This window comes from Phyllobates terribilis, unplaced genomic scaffold (genome assembly GCF_046119375.1).
Source record: "Phyllobates terribilis strain yellow unplaced genomic scaffold, ASM4611937v1 Scaffold_1__5_contigs__length_1240528914, whole genome shotgun sequence".
Classification (NCBI taxonomy): domain Eukaryota; kingdom Metazoa; phylum Chordata; class Amphibia; order Anura; family Dendrobatidae; genus Phyllobates; species Phyllobates terribilis.
In genome coordinates, this window is record NW_027362761.1 from 947,864,076 (window position 1) to 947,885,235 (window position 21,160).

The following is a 21,160-nucleotide window of genomic DNA, read 5'->3' on the forward strand; positions in this document are numbered from 1 at the left end:
AGGCCCAGTGCAGCACCTATGCCGAGTGCGCAGAGTGCAACAGTATAAATGACTTTGTCAAGGCTGCTGTGCTCTGCATAAGAAGTGACCAAGATGACAAAGCATTCAGCATAATGGTTATAATGAGTACTTTTTCATATTGTTCGCTGCCTATGCAGAGCGCTGCAACATAACAAAATCAACTCTAAATAATGTACGACAGGTTGTGTAGCTCTTAGTGAATAAAGACTAAGGGTATATTACAGAGTTTCAGAAACAGAACCTGGGCAGAAATACCACATTTTTGAGGAGTTTTGAGTTTTTGAGGAGGATTTGGACAAATTCCACTAATGGCCCATAAGTTAGGGAGTGCAACATACTTGCCTTGCCCTGGGCGCTGGTAACTCGCACTACCTCACAGCCATCACGGGCAATTTTTTCAATTTAAAGTGAACCTGTCATGTCCCCAAATGCTATTTACTTGCAGATAAGGGGTGAATTTGCAGGTTAATAGTGTTCTAAAGCTGCCTGGCTGCCGCAATAAACGTCCAGATACCTGACAGAACTTCACTTTATTCCTCCTGGCAGCTGTCAGAGGCATGTCGGCGCAGCCGCAGTCACCATTCAGTATACAGCGTATCATTATACAGACGGCAATCAATGTGTCGGGGTGTGGTTACAGCCGCTGCTCACTATGGTCCGAGAAGTGACTGAAGCCACACTGGAATATCTCTATGGCTGAAAGACGGAGGTTGCCGAGAGGAATAAAGGTAATTTCCTCCCGGTAGCTGGACTTTCAAAGCTTTATAGCACCATTAGCTTGCAGATTAACCCATTATATGCAGGTACATAGTGTTTTGAGACATGACAGATTCCCTTAAAATGCATATATTTTTGGCAAATATTTTTTTTTGCAATTGGATTCCATTAAAATTTTTTCATCATTTGGTTTTCAACCTGTTTGTTTCCCTGCACACTGCTGGATGTAGAAATTATATTAATTGGTCTGTCAGCTTATTCTGACAGGGAGTTACTTAATTTTTATCTGTCTATACTAGCTAGGGTCACACGACCGTATATTCTCTCAACTGAGAAAATTGGGTCGATTATGCTAATCACGCTCTGACCAGAAATTGATCAGAATGTGATCAGAGTGACATCCCAATTTTTCAGATGTGGAGAAGATGGGAAAAAAAATTCCTCCATGCCCTTCAATCTGTCAGTCTGTGAAAATCAGACCACACTCAGATGACATCAGAGTGCAGTCCGATTTTTTGATGGAACCATTGACTTGCATGGCCAAGATCCAATTTACGGATGCAAATTTTTTCTTCAAACAGACTCGGTCCGAGGAAACAATCAAATATGTGAACGGCTCCATAGATTAACATTGGCCCTAGTGAGATCTGATGTTATTGGATCGCACTCGGACCGAAAATACGGTCATCTGCACGAGCCCTTTTACGGAGCTTCTCTCAGCTGACTTATGACCTCAAACAACAAATGGTGAACGGAGCGTTCATGTGGTCATAAAAACACTGAGAGGAGCTCAGAAAAAGATGGATGACATAATTACAAACTACGACACCTGGCACCCCCGCCGATCAGCTGTTATCGGTTTCGGCAACGGCGGTGTCTGCCGGCCAGAAGTACTCACTTGCCGAGCTGCTCGGTCTTTGCGTCGTGGGTGAGGCTTGGTATTGCACATCCGCCTCCTATTCAAATCAATAGAAGGCGGATGTGCAGTACCCTGCTGCAACTATCAGAAAGTGAGTACTTCCGGCCGGCTGCCGCCACCGCCGCAATCGATAACAGATGATTGGCGGGGGTGCCGGGTGTCAGACCCCAGCCGATCAGACATTGATAACCTATTCTAGGGATAGGTCATTAGCGTAAAAGTAGTGGACAACCTCTACGTAAAAAAAAAAAATCCATTCACTGTGTTTAAAGCTGATGTTAATCTCTTGCGCGTTGGACATTCAGTTGGCAGATTATTTGTCTATTGACTTTTCCATGAAGAGCTGCAGATGCCATCTAACGTCACCTGGCTTGTGAGTATACTATGTAAATACTATACACTATCTTTTAATAAACTTATACAGAGTAAAGTTTAAGCAATGGTCTCCTATTTGAGATTAAAATATCTTATATTGCTATCCTTTTACGATATCATCATACAACTCTATTGTTTAAATGACTCTTTCATGCAATAGAAAATCCCTCCCACACCTATATGGAGCTCTACCATCACCGCACATTTGTGCAAGTATGGGAAGTACTCTGACAAGACGCCTTCAGGATAAAAGCTTGAAGTATTTTAAATGAGCGTTTACATTGTTACATGGTTCTTCAATGTCAACTTCAACTGATGCACCAAGAACTGTCATGTATTGGGAAATCAGATTTAAATCCCTGCTCTATTAAATCAGCACAGTATGATAAGAAGGGGAATGTGCCTTCAAGGAACCTGTGTAAAATGGGTGAAAGTACGGTAAATGGTTCTCCTGAACTCGCTATATGGAAGAAAAGAGAAACCGCTTCATTAACTATGACACTTTCAAACTGCACTTCAAAATCAAGAATATTTCTTTTCTTCGTTGCACACATTAGTATACCAATATATGTAAATCATTGAAATATTGAGGTGTTTTATGAAAGTGACCTTGATTTTTGGGAATGAGGATGTTAGTCCATCTTACTTTTGTCTTTTCTTTTTGGGATTACAGTTCAACATCATAGGGCAATAGCTTACAATTGATAATAACCAAGTCTTAAAGATATGCAGACATAGAACTAAGGTGACTTTTGCTAACATTTTAATGAATGTCTGTTTTTGAATATTAATTTTAAACAGAATTCAAGATTTTGAGCTGAATAATTTATTTACAGCAAAATAATTCAGATCTGGTATCTCCTTTCTGAATGTAACCAGCTATCTATCATGTCATTGTCTAAGCGACTGATACAGATAGCCAAGTGCAGCACTCGGTTATCTCCATTAATCTCATTTACTCACTGATCACTAGTGCACACTCTCATCCACAATTACATTCAAAGGGAGATCAAGGACATCAGTCCTTGGGATCAGTGGAGTCCCAGAACCGAGACCCCAGTGATCAGACACTTATTATTACTGATCCTTTAAAGGGGTTGTCTGGTCAAAAGTGATATGTCTGCAGTCACTCTGTGTGACAAAGGTATGGATCGAGGCGGCGCTGAATGGCCGGGGGTAGGTATAACACATACATAAACTCCGGTTCAGGGTCTCGTACCAGCGAATTCCTGCAGTGCACAGTGCCTATGCTGGGGGGATTCATAAGTCTGCAGTCACACAGAGTGATTGCAGACTTATCACTTTTGACTGGACAACCCCTTTAATTTAGTTCTTACATACTGTTAGAAGCATATTCTCAGGTGTGTCTAGGGCAGCACAGTGGCTCAGTGGTTAGAACTGTAGCCTTGAAGCGCTGGGGTCCTGGGTTCAAATCTGCAAGGAGTTTGTATGTTCCAAACCAAAAAAAGAGTAATCAGCTCATTCACGGATAAAAGGAATCCAGATGCAAAGATACAGCTTTGTAGGACAGCAAGTGTTCAGTGCAAAAAGGGTGAAGAAAATCCAGCAAGTGGGTCCTTAAAAATCCATCTTCATTGAAAGTCCATTAAAATCCAAAATGTGAAAAATCGCAGAAATCTAACATACATCCTTACTCATTGTTTGTTTGTATGCTCTCCACATGTTTCCTTTGGTTTCCTCTTACACTCCAAAGATAGGGAATTTATCATATCATACTGATAGGGAAATTAGATTGTGAGCTCCAATGGGGACAGTGCCCTTAATGTCTGTAAAGTGCTGTGGAATTAATGGTGCTATATAAGTGACTAAAATAAATAAATAAAAATTTTTGATAGGATGTGTATGGCACTACCTGCTGAGAAGAACTAATCGTTCACTACATCACAAATGGTGACTGGATGAATGGCTAGCTATGACTGGAGAATTGTTCTGTTCCTCCATTATCCCCCCTAAATAACTATGAATAAATTGACAACTAGGTGTTACAATCGTCTTGTGTAAGCGGCATATCCCCACACAGTCTGACAATGTCAGCATTAGTTGGACAGTGTCAGTGTGCGGGGAAATACTCCCAACTGGTAACATACGGTTTCCAATTTATGCATTTCCAGGGGGAATAATAAAGGAAGAGAAGAATGCAATGTTCTAATAAACCTGCTCTAGAATTGGTATTTCATGAGGAAGGCAGACTGACAGATCCTTTTTAATCAAGTGCTTTTTGACTATAAATTGCCAATTGCAAATTGATGCCTATTAAGCAATGGAAGAAACCATGAAGCGACGTCTGTATCTTATATAAGGTCACATTACAATCTGTGAATACATCATAATACCATCAACAAAAGATGCTAAATTACATACATTCGTACAAACCCAGCCATGACAAAGAAGGCCTGGCATTTCTCACTGCTGACTAGTTCTCCTTGAAATCCTTATCTCTTTCTAGCTGCTTTTTGGATGTTTTTTCTTGCTTTTACCTAATATCATTGCACATATTTCAATATACATAACTCAATCCCTTTTCTGTCTGACGAGACATGAAATATGTGAAATAGATGTAATGTTGAATCCAATGAACTTAAATGTATCTTGCAGCATCTGTTCTCACAGAGAAATTGCATATATCATTCCATTCATGCGGCAAAACTTAAAATTACGTCTACGAAAAATAAATGTGTTGACTTTATGAGTGCAGATAAATTATTTTTCAGGTTTCTTTTTCATCAGAAGCATTGTACTGTTAGAACAATGAGAAGGATCCCTTGGTCATTCACGGGTATCATTGTCTATCGGGTTTTAACTATTTTATTTCTTTAAATGTCTGGTCTATCACATAGAAAGAGTTGTAAAATATAGCATTAAAGGGAATCTGTCACCCCCTGGGAGATATGAGACCTCTAATATGGACATACAGGTTATAGAAAAGTAAATCTATACATACCTGTATGGCCCATAGTAGAGGTCTGATTGCAGAGAAAAGCGCTTTAATCAATTCTATTTTATACAGGCTTGGCGTCCGGGGGATGCCAAGCAATCTCCTCCGATCTGCTTATTATTCCCTCAAATCCCCACCTATACGCTTAATTATCATATCCCCCCCCTCCCCTGCATGTCACAGGGCCCTGTGACGTGCACTGTGCTCCCTGACTTCACATAGAGCGCGCTTTGCTTCATCCCGGCCCCGTCTACCAGTGCACTGCGCTGAAGGTTTCTATTGAGCAGGCCCTGGGGAGTCACTGTCACTCATGAAGCTGTGATCCACAGAAAAATGGCCGCCCGAGCTCCCAGACCGCGCATGCGTCAGCTCGGGCAGCCATTTTCCTGTAGATCACTGTGCACCCACCGCAGCTCTGCCTCGCCGCCGCTCTGCTGCACATCCACTCTGCCTCGCCGCCGCACCCACCGCCGCTTTGCTGCATTGGCCATGCGATCCTGCTATACCACCACCGCAAAAATCTGGTAAGGTTCGGACCATAAGATGCACCCCCCATTTTCCTTCTAAATTTGGGGGGAAAAAAGTGCGTCTTAAGGTCCGAAAAATACGGTACATACTGTACTCAGGAAAAAAAAACACAGGCAGACAGTATCTTTTCCTCCAAAATGTGTATGTTGTCACATCTTAAAGAGGATCTGTTACTTGCTCAAAAAATAAAGTTGAATACCTTGTAAAAATCCCAGAATTCCATTGATTTTGCTGCTATTTTCCATTTTGCACTACTTCACTCGATTGCCGAGATACTCACATTTGTTTCTTCTGGAGCGCATTATGGGAAATCTCTTTTTGCAGTCCAACTGGCCGTTTCTTCACAGCCTTTTATGGAGGAGTGTGCTTTCATACCTCCCTCCAAAATGCTGTCAATCACAGCTCGGCAGCTGATCTAGCAGTCTATGGGCATGTGCAAATGGCAGTATTTTCGGTCTGAATGCGATCCGACAAAACATTGGATCACACTTGGATCAATGATACTCTATGGGGCCCTGTACATGTCATATTTTTTCCTCAGACTGAGCCTGTCTGAGCAAAAAGTTACTGCATACTCAAGCTTGATCCAATATTTGGATCACACTTGACAATGCAAGTCAATGAGCCCGTGAAAAACATCGGACTGCGTTCGGATGACATCTGAGTGCAGTCTGATTTCCATGGACTGACAGAACGGAGAAGATGAAGACATTTTTTTCTCCATCTTCTTATCATCTGAGAGAATCGGACTCTGATCAGACTGTGATCTTGGATGAGAGAATAAATGCTTGTGTGAACCTGGCCTAACCGTCTCAGACACTGTCAAACTGTGATTGGCAGCATCTGGGAGGCAGGGGTGAAAGTATATGCTCAAGAGAAGACATTTTGGGCCAAATGGAAACAAAATTTGTTCCATTTTCTTCCAAAGTCAACCCGCACTTACTGTACCATAGTAAATCTGCCTTGTGAATGTGCTTCTATTACTCTGCACATTAGGTGATGATCATTTATAAAGGATTTCCTGTTCACTGCTAAAAGCATAGCGCCAAATTTATAATAAGGTCTCAGCTTTATAGAGAAACTATTAACCCTTCTTAATGAATGAGGCAGAAGGATGGTCATTTACCAGAGAATACCTAATTCACACAGAACAGATTTATAGATAATGGGTAATGCTGAGGTCAAATAACATCTGAAGCAGCAATTAACACTTTAGTCAAGGGGTCTAACATCCTGGCAGAAAAATCTATGTTTTTTGCTCTACATTTTGTAATGTTTGCAAAATCCAATCTACTTCTTTCATGTTCCTTTCTAAAATACTGAGGAAACTTAACAGAAATATTTGCTGTTTTCTGGATTATATTTTTTTACATTATCCTAATTCATATTTCTTTCTGTCTTTTCACAATTTGGAGATCTTGGCACTCTGATATGTTTGTGGTGCTTAGAGAAGGTTACCAACCCCGATCAAAATATGCATAGAAAACTCTGCACAATAATCAATGGTATGAAGAAGGTTCTTGACCAAGTAGGATGCACAGCTCTGTTGGTATAGTATTAGGTTATGTTACATGGATTCCATAGTCTTGGAGGCTGTTTAAGGTTGAATTCATGCACAGTGTTTTGATGCATTTTTTATGACGCTCCAGTTAGTTTAGTTTTGTCTATAGGTATCACAAGGTTCACACAGATTTTTTTAATGTGGATTTTTCCACTGCTTAAGTGGTATCAGTAATGCAAGTTCCCGGTTAGTGATGAGCAAGTATGTTCTGTTAACCCTTTCGGCGAGCATGCTTGGGTGCTCGCCAAGTATCTTCAGCGTGCTCGGATGTTATCCTTTAGTCGCGCTGTGTGCATGATTTGCGACTGTTTGACAGCTTTAATACATGTGAGGAATGCCTAAGAAATAGGCATTCCTCGCATGTATTAAAGCTGTCAAACAGTCGAAAATCATGATCACAGAGCGACTAAAACATAACACCCGAGCACGCTGAAGATACTCGGGAAAAACCAGAGCATGCTCGCAAATCTCGAGTAACGAGCATGCTCGCTCATCACTATTCCCTGTCCTTTAGTAATGTACACTGCTCAAAAAAATAAAGGGAACACTCAAATAACACACCCTAGATCTGAATGAATGAAATATTCTCATTGAATACTTTATTCTGTACAAAGTTGAATGTGCTGACAACAAAATCACATAAAAATCATCAATGGAAATCAAATTTATTAACCAATGGAGGCCTGGATTTGGAGTCACTCACAAAATTAAAGTGGAAAAACACACTACAGGCTGATCCAACTTTCATGTAATGTCCTTAAAACAAGTCAAAATGAGGCTCAGTATTGTGTGTAGCCTCCACGTGCCTGTATGACCTCCCTACAGCGCCTGGGCATGCTCCTGATGAGGTTGCGGATGGTCTCCTGTGGGAGCTCCTCCCAGACCTGGACTAAAGCATCCGCCAACTCCTGGACAGTCTGTGGTGCAACGTGACGTTGGTGGATGGAGCGAGACATGAGGTCCCAGATGTGCTCAATCAGATTCAGGTCTGGGGAACGGGCGGGCCAGTCCATAGCTTCAATGCCTTCCTCTTGCAGGAACTGCTGACACACTCCAGCCACATGAGGTCTGGCATTGTCCAGCATTAGGAGGAACCCAGGGCCAACCGCACCATGGTCTCACAAGGGGTCTGAGGATCTCATCTCAGTACCTAATGGCAGTCAGGCTACCTCTGGCGAGCACATGGAGGGTTGTGCGGTCCTCCAAAGAAATGCCACCCCACACCATTACTGACCCAGTGCCAAACCGGTCATGCTAAAGGATGTTGCAGGCAGCAGATCGCTCTCCACGGCGTCTCCAGACTCTGTCACGTCTGTCACATGTGCTCAGTGTGAACCTGCTTTCATCTGTGAAGAGCACAGGGCGCCAGTGGCAACTTTGCCAATCCTGGTGTTCTGTGGCAAATGCCAAGCGTCCTGCACGGTGTTGGGCTGTGACCACAACCCCCATCTGTGGACGTCGGGCCCTCATACCATCCTCATGGAGTCAGTTTCTAACAGTTTGTGCAGACACATGCACATTTGTGGCTTGCTGGAGGTCATTTTGCAGGGCTCTGGCAGTGCTCCTCCCGTTCCTCCTTGCACAAAGGAGGAGGTAACGGTCCTGCAGCTGGGTTGTTGCCCTCCTATGGCTCCCTCCACATCTCCCGGTATCTGCTCCATGCTCTGGACACTGTGCTAACAGACAGAGCTACCCTTCTTGCCACATCTCACACTGATGTGCCATCCTGGATGAACTGCACTACCTGAGCAACTTCTGTGGGTTGTACTGTAGACACCGCCTCATGCTACTGTACCTCTAGGGGTGAGAGCAATGGCAAAATGAAAAAGTGACCAAAACAACAGCCAAAAAGGATGAGAACAGAGAAATGGTCTGTGGTCACCACCTGCAGAACCACTCCTTTATAGGGGGTATCTTGCTAATTGCCTATCATTTCTACCAGTTGTCTGTTCCATTTGCACAACAGCAGGAGAAATTGATTCACAATCAGTGTTGCTTCATAGCTAGACAGGTAGATTTCACAGAAGTGCTATTGACTTGGAGTTACATTGTGTTGTTTAAGTGTTCCCTTTATTTTTTTGAGCAGTGTATTTACCAGCCACCATCTTCGTCTGTTCTCAGCCTGCCGGATCGCTTCAATGTCTGCTGGACGAGCCAGAGGTTCTTTCTCAATGTATGTCTAGGAGAGCCAGAACGAGGCCAGAACGTGGCTCTCATGAACTCATACTGAGAACTTGTGAGCATTACCTGTGACTTCTAGTCAGTCAGGAGCTGCGGTCACAAGATGGTGGATCGGGACCGGTGTGGTGCCGGGAAGAAGAGAAGACAGCGGCTGGTAGGTGTATTACCATACGCATGAATTAGTGGAAGCAATCATGTGGTGAAATAAAAACACGCTGGAGTTTACGATCTGCTTCAAAGTTGACATCAATAACTGCTTAAAATACTTGGATATGCTTCAAAATTTATGCCAATAAAACTCAGTGTGAACTTACCCTATGAGATGCTGTTGCCAAATGTTATTTTAAACTCTGCAATGAAATTGGATTTAATTTGGATGCCATTTGTTGGGTGTTTTCATAAAACGGCATGTCGCATGTTGCTTGTTCTACTGTGAGCAGCCCGCATAGCCTAAACATGCTACAGGGGCCACTATTTTCTTATATTTTCATATGTGTGTGGCACTCATTATTTAGGATAGTACCTTTTGGTGTATGGTGACATCGCCCACCTCTTGTTCATATATTGACTCTTCATTTTGTATTATTTATTTCCATATATGGCTTGTTACATGGCACGTGCACTTTAGGAGTTATTATATTGATAAGGTCACCACAGATTATTTAATCCATACATATTTATTGTGGTGTGCAATGTGGTCTGTATGTCCCTTAATATATTATTTATATAAAACTTATTGTTTTGAGAGTGTGAGGCAGTGAGGGGAATTATATGCGAGGGACGGTATGTGTCCCCCAGGATGCACATGGAAGCATATTGAACCCGCTGGCGTACATTACCATCACAGACATAGTTGTGGTTGAAGTGCAGAATAAAAGTAAGTTTGGACTTGGCATGGGCTTTTATTCTTGGAGTGGACTACAGGATGGCAGTGGGGCGGTGCACTCCCTCTAGCCGGGTCTTACAAGTGGCTCACGTCCACAGTTTTCATAAAAAAAAAAAACTACAGTAAAGGTTTGGGTGTATCAGTTTTGTGCTTGCAAGCTGCAGAGCTGGAGGCTCTGCAATACTGTCCTGTGTGACCTAAACACAGAGCCCAAGAGGAAAGCAAAACTCCAGGCGCACCTCAACGTGACCTGAACACAGAGCCCAAGAGGAAAGCAAAACTCCAGGCGCACCTCAACGTGACCTGAACCCAGAGCCCAAGAGGAAAGCAAAACTCCAGGCGCACCTCAACGCGACATGGCGGTGCAGTCGCCCATGGTAACGGTTTTGGAGACAGACTGTGTTACAACCCGGCTGCGATCCGGAGGATACCATTTATCTTTACTTTGTGAGTTTTTGGAAAATAAAGACATTTAAGTTGAACTTTACTGGGTCACTGCCTCATTACCGCACAGTGTAAACACCACTGCACTACAAGGGTCTCATCATTGTTGGCATTTCAGGATGCAGCGCTCGCGCCATTTTAGTTTTTAACTTGGCTTCTCATATCTACTAAATTTAATCTAATTTATTTGGTGTGCATATCATTATTGGTTAGCTTCTTTCCCTTTTCATCACTATTGATATTGCTTCCTGATTTAGCACCCTCACATCTGGGACGTCGTTGGTCGGCAGTTGCAAAGAATGCTGTCAGCAGCGGATCTTGATGATTTCCATGCAGGCCCAAGTGCATACAGCATGGCAAAACATTCCTCTACCAAACATCATTAACCTAATCGATAGCAGCCAAAGCATGTGAGTGTATTTCTGTGTGTGATGATCATACTCAAAGCTGAATAAACTGAGATACTTTGAAAATGTTGTTTTATTTAGTTCATCATTTGCATAACATAAACATGTCTGTCAATCCTGTGATTTCCATAATTTCAGGACTTTTCCTTCTTGGTGTTTCAATTTCAATGTTGAAGATTGTGTAATATATTAGTAAGAGCCATGAATTTGTGTCCCCATTACATTTGTTAAATATAAATATATAAGATAAAGTGGACAACCCCTTTAACACATGCAGCAGCCTTGGTCATTAATTAACGTCTAAAATGAAATAATCTGCCTAAAAGCCTATTTACTTGAGAAGATAATTGGTCAGTTTTGCAAATGAGCAAGCGAGTGCGATAATTGCTTAATGTAAATAGGTGACACAACTGAATGTCTAGACATATGTAACAATGACTTTAGAAACAATTATTCAGGCAGTAACGTTATGCAAAAAATGCACAGTTGTAATTGCTGTTAGGTCACTTAGAGATCATATCTGAAACTCTATTATGTATATCGGCTTGGGAACCCGGGCTATAAAAGGTAACCATTGCTTTAATTTTTATTTCATAAATTAATAATAGTGTGAAAATAATGAACTTTGCAATATATCTTATCAGAGAAATCTGCTACTTTCTCTGCCGGGGCTAATCAGTCATTCTCAAAATTTTCAATTCTGAGGTAAAATCTGTATTCAGCGAAGACCAACTTTCCCATTACTGAAATAGGTGATGGCAATTGGTGCTCATAAATTTTTATGTAGGGGAGGGCGAAAAGAACAGGGGATCTAGAGGCCCTCCCTGCTCCTCCCCCTCCTGTCTACATAGAATCCTGTCCATATAAACTGCCATCTCCTATCTCAGTAATGTAACAATCTGAATACAGATTTTAACTGCAAATTGCGAATTCTGAGAATGAAAGAGGCAGATTTATCTGATAAAGCTTCTTATTTTCACATGTACTATTGATTTATGAAATAAAAATCAAAACAAAGGTTACACTTTAAGTCGAAATTAACAATGTCAGCATATACCATACTTTCATGGCCAAAAGTGTTGGCACCCTTGAAATTGTTCCAGAAAATTAAGTTTTTCTCCCTGAAAATTATTGCAATTACACGTTTTTGTTATACACACATTTATTTCCTTTGTGTGTATTGGAACCACAAAAAAAACAACAACAAAAAAAGGCGAATTGGACATAATTTCACACAAAACCTCAAAAATGGGTCGGACAAAATTGTTGGCACCCTCATCTTATTATTTGGTTGCACACCCTTTGGAATAAACTGCGATCAATCGCTTCCTATAACCATCAACAAGATCCTTACACCTCTCTACTGGAATTTTGGACCACTCTTCTTTTGCAAACTGCTCCAGGTCTCTCATACGTGAAAGCGCCTTCCCCCAACAGCAATTTTAAGATCTCTCCACAGGTGTTCAATAGATTTAGATTCGGACTCGTTGTTGGCCACTACAGAATTCTCCAGCGCTTTTTTTCCACCCATTTCAGGGCGCTTCTTGAAGTATGTTTGGGTTCATTGTCCTGCTGACCTAAGACTTTCTGACACTGGACACTACATTGTGACCCAAAATCCTTAGGTAATCTTCAAATTTCATTATGCTTTGCACACAGCCAAAGCACCCAGTGCCAGAGGCAGCAAAAAGAAACCAAAACATCTTTGAACCTCCACTACATTTGACCATAGGTACTGTGTTCTTTCCTTTGTAGGCCTCATTCCATTTCGGTAAACAGAAGAACGCTGTGTCTTACTAAAAAACTCTACTATATACGGTAGTGTATATTGTAGTATATATCTGAATTTCGGCTTACCTCTGTACATTTTGGAAACTGTAGTCTAGCTTTTTTATGTCTCTGTGTCAGCAGTGGGGTCTTCCAAAGTCTCCTGCCATAGTGTTTCATTTCATTCAAATGTCGACGGATAGTTTGCGCAGACACTGATGTACCCTGAGTCGGCAGGACAGCTTGAATTTCTTTGAAACTTGATTGTTGCTGCTTTACCACCATCTGGACTATCCTGGGTTGCAACCTTTCATAATTTTTTCTCTGCAGTCCACATCCAGGGAGATTAGCTAAAGTGCCATGGGTTGTAAACCTCTTGATTATGTTGCGTACTTTGGATGCTTGAAACAAAGTTGTTTACCCACATTTTTGGAAAAGTGCCAACAATTTTGTCTGGCCTAATTTTGGGGTTATGAGTGAAATTATGTCCAATTTGCCTTTTTTCTCTGTTTTTTTTTTGTGTTGTTCCAATACACACAAAAGAAAATAAACATGTGTAATTGCAATAATTTTATGGGGGAAATACTTCATTTATTTAAACAATTTCACGGGTGCCAACACTTTTGGCCATAACTGTACATCATATGTCCCAAACTTTAATGCATTAGACTGCCTTTTCATAAGATTGTTGCATTCTAAAGAACAAAAATAAGTAAAAAAAAATTGACATTCTGCTGTCTATATACACACGGCTAGGACAAAGTAACTATTTTATTTCTCCTAGTACTGTAGTTACAATGATCCAATTTAGTCCTCATTCATAGGTTTGTGAATCATGTATGTGCTCGCTCTGTGTTTTGCATGGATAGAACACATCCATTAAAGTCTAAGTTATATGTTTTTTTTGCGGAATTTGTGCATTGTGCAGGTCTACAATTTTGCCCCTGCTGTCCATAGACAGTTCTTTGGTTTTGACCATGGTGGTGAGATTGGAATTTGATTGTGTGGACAGGTGTCTTATACATGTAATGAGTTCAAAGAGGTGCAATAAATACAGGTAATGAGTGCAGAATAGGGGTTTTTCTTAAACAAAAACTAACATTTCTGTGACAGCCAGAACTCTTGCTGGTTGGTAGGTGATCAAATACTTAAATTGCGTTTTAATTAAAGAAATAAGTATTTAAAAATCATACAATGTGATTTTTTGGTTTTCCTTTTTAGATTCTGTCTTTCACAGTTGAAGTGAACCTAGTAGTGATGAGCGAGCATGCTCGTTTATCCCTTTAGGATTCCCTAACAAACAGGCAATCCTTGCATGTATTGAGGCTGTCTAACAGCCATAAATCATGCAGACGCTGGGACTTGAACATAATATATGAGCACACCGAAGATACTCAGTAAGCACCCGAGCATGCTCGGATAAAGGGTTAAACTAGCACGCTCGCTCATCACTGGTACCTACGATAAAAATTACAGACCTCTCCATTCTTTGTAGGTGGGAAAACTTGCAAAATCAGCAGTGTATCAAATATTTATTTTCCTCACTGTATATACTATTTATATTCTGGTGTTCTTGGTCGCTAGGCCCCCATCGATCACTAAAAAGACGTGCAGAAGAGATGAGCATTGTACAAGTTAAATAAAAAGCCTATGGGTCTACTAGAGCACAGTGGAGGGTAAAGTAACCTCTTTCTTGTTATTTCAATACACTAAAGCCTGTACTACATTTCCAGTATATTACAATATTATCTGTGGCATTAAAACATAGCAGGTCAACAAATATTTTATCAACCCTAACAGTTCTCAATATGTCTTCTAGGTCATGGACATTCCAATTTAATCACTGGTTATATAGCCCATGGAGGTATGTAGAATACAGATTTTATCAACAGCTTTAATATCGCAGACTTCAATAAGTGTAAGGGTATGTGTTTACAGGTTGCGTTTTTACATGTTTTTTTCTGAACATTTTTTCTCACAAAAAATCCAGCATTTTACTGTCTGAGCAAAGTGAATGAGAATTTTGAAATCTCCTCCAAAAGTTGCTTATTTTTTCCTTGTAAGTTTGAAGCAGCTTCATGTTTGGAGCGTGTAAACTCTTTCCGCGTTTTTCACCCATTCTAACGGGATAAAATGTATCAATAACGCAAGAAAAGTGCATTTTTTAATGCAGCATTTTTCCAGCCAAAAGACACATTTTTGATACAGAACTGTCTGCAGCAAATACTTAACCTGCGTACATACCCTTAGAGTCTGCTCACATGTCACAATCCATTTCTCTGTTACGTTTTCTGAACAAACAAAACGAGTGATCCACTGCGTCAGTTAAGCAATGGAAGTGTTAGAACCTTGCTCTTAGGTTTTTTCCTTTGCTGGTCACATGACCTTGTTGGCCTATTTAATCCTGCTCCGCCCTTCTGGCTTTGCTGGACTTCATTGTATAACTACTTTCTAGCTAGCCTGTGCTCTGTATCTAACTCTGTTAGTTTGCTTGGTCTACGGACCTCTATGTTCTATATATTTTGTTTGTTCGTCTGTCTGCTACTATTTCTGTTAGGAGGTGTCCCATTTTCCTCCCAGTCCTTAGTACTTGTAGGGATTCCTTCCCCACATCTATAGGTCTCCGTACAGACTAGCTTAGGACTTTAGCAGGTCTGTTCGCAGGATCAGGTTCCCTGTTACATCGTAGGGATTCAGCTGAGTTCTATCGTAGGGACAGATCTCCTCTCTTTCCTTAGCTCTGGTAGCAGAACATAACAGTAAGTCCAGCCTGCAAATTCTCTAAGGAAAGAGTTTTCTGTTCCATCATGGTGTCGGTTCAGGATTTGGCTCATCGCCTGCAGGGACTCTCTCTGGAGGTGGCCGAGCTCCGTCAGCACGTGAGTAACTGTCCTGGAGCACATTTCTTGGAGCCTAAGGTATGTTTGCCGGATTTATTTTTTGGTGAACACCGAGAATTTTTTTCATTTAAAAATGCTTGCTTATTGTATTTTCGTTTGAGACCCAAGTCCTCTGGGGATGAATCCCAGCGCATAGGGTTCATAATGTCACTTTTGCGTAAAGAGCCTCAGGAGTGGGCCTTTTCTTTGCAACCTAGTGATACATGCTTCAGATCAGTGGATAGTTTTTTTTCTGCTTTGGGACTATTATATGATGATCCTGACCGTGTCGCATCAGCTGAGACTGAGTTGAGACGTTTGAAACAGGGATCAGGTAATGTGGAAAAATATTGTACTCATTTCCGTCGTTGGTCTACTCAAACAGGGTGGAACGATTCTGCTCTGAAAAGTCTATTTCTTGCTGGGCTCAATGAAAGGGTTAAAGACCTGCTAATTGCTTATCCTACACCTGAAGATTTGCAACAGGCTATGCAATTAGCTATACGGGTGGATAGGAGACTGCGTGCAAGGGTTAATGAGAGCAAATCCTCTGCTATGTCAGTTTCTGGTTATGAGAATGTTTGTACTAACAGTGGTGAACCGATGGAGATTGGATCGGTGGCACCTCGCTCTCAAGAAAAAGACCGTAGATTTTTTGAAGGCTTGTGTTTCTATTGCGGAAAATCTGGTCATTTGATTAAAGGCTGTGAGCTTCGTATGAAGAAAGAAAAAAAAATGGTCAGTCATGCCCGTATTGCCTGTTTAAATTCCAAGGGTGTATTTTTAGCTGCTTCCACGATTGCTCAGGAAAAATTAATGGAATTTCGGGTGTTTGTTGATTGTGGGTCTACTCTGAATGTAATTGATGGGGGATTCTTGGAAAGACTCAATTTAAAACCCGAACCTTTATCATCCCCCATTGCTGTGGTTTCTGTGGATGGTTCCCCTTTGAAGAATATTACTCTCAAGGTCTGTGAATTTCCTCTCACTATTAATGGTGTTCACCATGAGAAATTGGATTTGGTAGTTTTGAATAACTTGCCTTCTCCAGTAATATTGGGATTGCCCTGGTTAAAATTTCACAATCCTGTACTGGATTGGTCTACCAGTGAAATTAAATCCTGGAGCCATAAATGTTATGACAAGTGTTGTAATGGGCGTATTGCAGCTTTGGATAGGGGAGAATTGCCTGTTCCTATTCAGGATTTTTGGAGAGTTTTTTCTGAGAAGGAATCGCAGGTTTTGCCTCCCCATAGAGACTATGATTGTTCTATTGAATTTGTCCCTGGAGCGACTCTTCCTAAAAGTCGTTTATTTAACCTTACTATTCCTGAGAGGAAGGCTTTGGAGGAATACATACAGACAAGTTTGGCCGCCGGTCACATTAGGCCCTCTAAGTCTCCTGTGGCGGTTGGATTTTTTTTTGTAAAAAAAAAGGACGGCGGTTTACGTCCTTGTCTGGATTTTCGTGAGATTAACAAAATTACTGTACGCAATCCTTACCCACTGCCATTGATTCCTGATCTGTTTAACCAGTTAATGGGGGCCAAGTGGTTCTCTAAAATTGACCTTAAGGGGGCATACAATCTGTTGCGCATGAAGGAGGGTGAAGAATGGAAGACTGCTTTTAACACTCCTGTGGGTCATTTTGAGAATCTGGTTATGCCTTTTGGTCTTACTAATGCTCCTGCATTTTTTCAGAATCTTATTAATGACATCCTTAGACCTTTGATCGGCAAAAATGTGGTTGTGTATTTGGATGACATTTTGATTTATTCGCCGGATCTGGAGTCTCATTGGCGGAGCGTACGTGAGGTATTACAGTTATTAATGGACAATTCGCTTTTTGCTAAGCTGGAGAAATGTGAGTTCGCTGTACAGAGAATTAGTTTTTTGGGTTACATTATCTCCAGCGATGGTTTTGAGATGGACCCGGTTAAAGTTCAAGCTGTACAGGAATGGCCTAGGCCTATTGGTTTGAAATCGATACAGAGGTTTTTAGGTTTCGCCAATTATTACAGAAAATTCATAAAAAAATTTTCTAGTATTGTCAAACCTCTGACCGATCTCACCAGGAAAGGTGCTGATGCGGTTCAGTGGTCTTCTGAGGCCATTGAAGCTTTTGTGTATCTCAAGGAGAGGTTCACCTCTGCTCCCATCCTTATGCAGCCTGATGTGACTAAGCCGTTTTTGGTTGAGGTTGATGCTTCCTCTGTGGGGGTTGGCGCAGTATTGTCTCAGGATAACGGGGATGGATTACATCCCTGTGCCTTTTTTTCAAAAAAATTTTCGGAGACTGAACTGAATTACGATATTGGTAATCGGGAATTATTGGCTATTAAACTCGCATTTGAACACTGGCGCCACTTCTTGGAAGGTGCGGAATTTCCCGTTCAGGTTCTTACGGATCATAAAAATCTGATATATCTTGATGCTGCCAAGCGCCTGAATGCCCGTCAGGCTAGGTGGGCACTGTTTTTCTCGCGGTTTAATTTCTCCGTTACTTACATCCCTGGTACTAAGAATGTTAAGGCGGATGCCTTGTCTCGCAGTTTTTCTCCCATAGTCGGTGCTGAGAAAGAGGAGAACATTTTACAAGAAGGTGTTGTGATAGCTGCTTTGGACTCCGTTTTGGAAGATGAGATTCTTAAAGCACAGGAGAATGCCCCATCTAACACTCCTCATGGGAGGTTGTTTGTGCCTGGGACCTTTAGGAGAGATTTGTTTGTTGAGTGTCACGAGTCTCGGTTGGCAGGTCATCCCGGAATCTCTGAGACCAAGAGACTGGTGGGTCGCAGTTTTTGGTGGCCTGGATGGCAGAAGGAGGTCATTAAGTGGGTGCGTCAATGTACTATATGTGCTAGATCTAAGTCCTCACATACTCCTGCTGCGGGGTTGCTTTGTCCTTTGGAGGTTCCCAGTGCTCCTTGGACACATTTGGCTATGGACTTTATAACTAACCTTCCCCCCTCTGAGGGTTTTACTGTCATCTGGGTGGTCGTGGACCGTTTTAGCAAGATGTGTCACTTGGTTCCCTTCGTCAAACTGCCCTGCGCTAAAACTCTCGCTAAGGCCTTTGTCAAGGAAATTGTCAGACTTCATGGCGTTCCTACTGACATTGTTTCTGATAGGGGTCCTCAGTTCGTGGCTCGTTTTTGGCGTGCCTTTTGTGACAGGTTGGGAGTTCATTTGTCGTTCTCGTCCGGATATCATCCTGAATCTAATGGCCAGACAGAAAGGAAAAACCAGGATGTTGAGCAGTTCTTGCGTTGTTTTGTGGCAGACAATCAAGAGGGGTGGTCTGAGTTTCTGCCACTTGCTGAATTTGCTCTGAACAATCATACATCTTCTTCTGCTGGTTGTTCGCCTTTTTTTTGTTGTTCTGGGAGACATCCGTCATTTGGGTCGTTCTCCAAGTTGGGATCTGCCGTGCCTGAGGAGGAGAATTTTGCCGGTGATTTGGAGAGAGTTTGGACGGATGTGCGTGGTAATCTTCAGGAGGCCAACAGAAAATCTAAAGACTACTTTGATAGGAAACGACAGGAGGTTTTGTTCGCTGTTGGTGACATGGTTTGGTTGTCCTCTAGGAATCTGCGGTTGAGGATTCCTTCTAAGAAATTGGGTCCCAAGTTTGTAGGGCCCTTTAAGGTGCTTCAGGTTGTCAACCAATCTGCTGTTAGGTTGGAGGTTCCTACCTCCTGGAGAATTAATCCGGTATTTCATGTCTCTCTGTTGAAAAAAGCTGTTGTATCGGATTGTGACGCCTCTGCCTCTGTTCCTCCGGTGGTGGAGGACGGGGAATATGAAATTTCTCGCATCCTTAACTCTAGACGGTATAGAGGTAGTTTGCAGTATCTTGTGGCCTGGAAAGGTTTCGGACCCGAGGATAACTCTTGGGTGAGGTCAGATGATGTTTCCGCGTCCAGACTTATCAGAGCGTTTCACAGGAGATTTCCTGATAAGCCTGGTCCTAGGGGATCCGGAGGATCCTCTTAGAAGGGGGGGTACTGTTAGAACCTTGCTCTTAGGTTTTTTCCTTTGCTGGTCACATGACCTTGTTGGCCTATTTAATCCTGCTCCGCCCTTCTGGCTTTGCTGGACTTCATTGTATAACTACTTTCTAGCTAGCCTGTGCTCTGTATCTAACTCTGTTAGTTTGCTTGGTCTACGGACCTCTATGTTCTATATATTTTGTTTGTTCGTCTGTCTGCTACTATTTCTGTTAGGAGGTGTCCCATTTTCCTCCCAGTCCTTAGTACTTGTAGGGATTCCTTCCCCACATCTATAGGTCTCCGTACAGACTAGCTTAGGACTTTAGCAGGTCTGATCGCAGGATCAGGTTCCCTGTTACATCGTAGGGATTCAGCTGAGTTCTATCGTAGGGACAGATCTCCTCTCTTTCCTTAGCTCTGGTAGCAGAACATAACAGGAAGTAGAGGGGCTTCATTGATTATTGTAGCGGAGCATGGTGTCCAGTTTTTAGAATGGTTCTACGTGCAGAACTTTTTCTTCCATTCTAGAACCTAGATACACTCCATGGTAATCAATGACCCCTCTGCTTCTGTTTGCATAACTGATGACTTATTCTTTTTGTCCGTTCCTAAAATGGAATGTCCAAACAGACATGTGAATGGAGCCTTACCTGAAGTAAAGTGATATTGGTGTTCACTGCACTTATACATGAATTATATTGAGTTATGCCTTGATAGACAATCTAGATATTTCTATCTGCCTGTATTTTGGAAGTCTGCAAATTAAAATAGTATCAACATCCAACTAATGGCAGACTCGTAACTAGTGTTGAGCATTCCGATACTGAAATATAGGGTATCGGCCGATATTCGCGGTATCGGAATTCCGATACTTAATTCCAATACTTTTACAATATCGAATTTTAAAAAAAATTGACGTGGGGCTTCGCACTATATTTGTGTCCAGCCAGGTACAGCAGGCAGGAACGGGCTGCCCCCAACCACCAGCTGCCTATTTGTACCTGGCTGGACACAACAATATAGGGAAGCCCTTTTTTTCTTAATTATTTCATGAATTTCATGAAATAATTAAAAAAAAAAATACGTGGGGCTTCGCCCTATTTTTGTGTCCAGCCAGGTACAACTAGGCAGCTGGGGTCTGGAATCCGCAGCGTAGGGAGACCCAAGCTTTCTGGGCCCCACCCGCTGCAAATTGCAGTCCGCAGCCACCCCGGAAAATGGCGCGTTCATAGAAGCGCCATCTTCTGGCGCTGTACCCAACTCATCCAGGGCCCTGGTGCGGTGGCTCACTGGGTAATAAAGGGGTTAAGGCCAGCTTGGCATTATCAGCTGGCCCTAAGCCCGAAATTCATGGGGTCACGCCAATATTAGACATGACCACCATGAATTTCTAGTAAAGTATTTAAAAAAAACACAACACCCAGAAAAAAGTCCTTTAATTGAAATAAATACACAATTCTTTATTGTTCTAAATTAAACTATACTTACCATCACGCCCATTCCAGCTGAAGCCAACGATCTCCTGCA

At 42.0% G+C, this 21,160-nt stretch overlaps 1 protein-coding gene across 15 annotated transcripts in view; it reads right to left on the minus strand.

The window, feature by feature from the left end:
• The window catches only part of INPP4B (inositol polyphosphate-4-phosphatase type II B), a 911,138-nt gene that overhangs the window by 573,516 nt on the left and 316,462 nt on the right, over positions 1-21,160 (minus strand). The window lies entirely within an intron of this gene.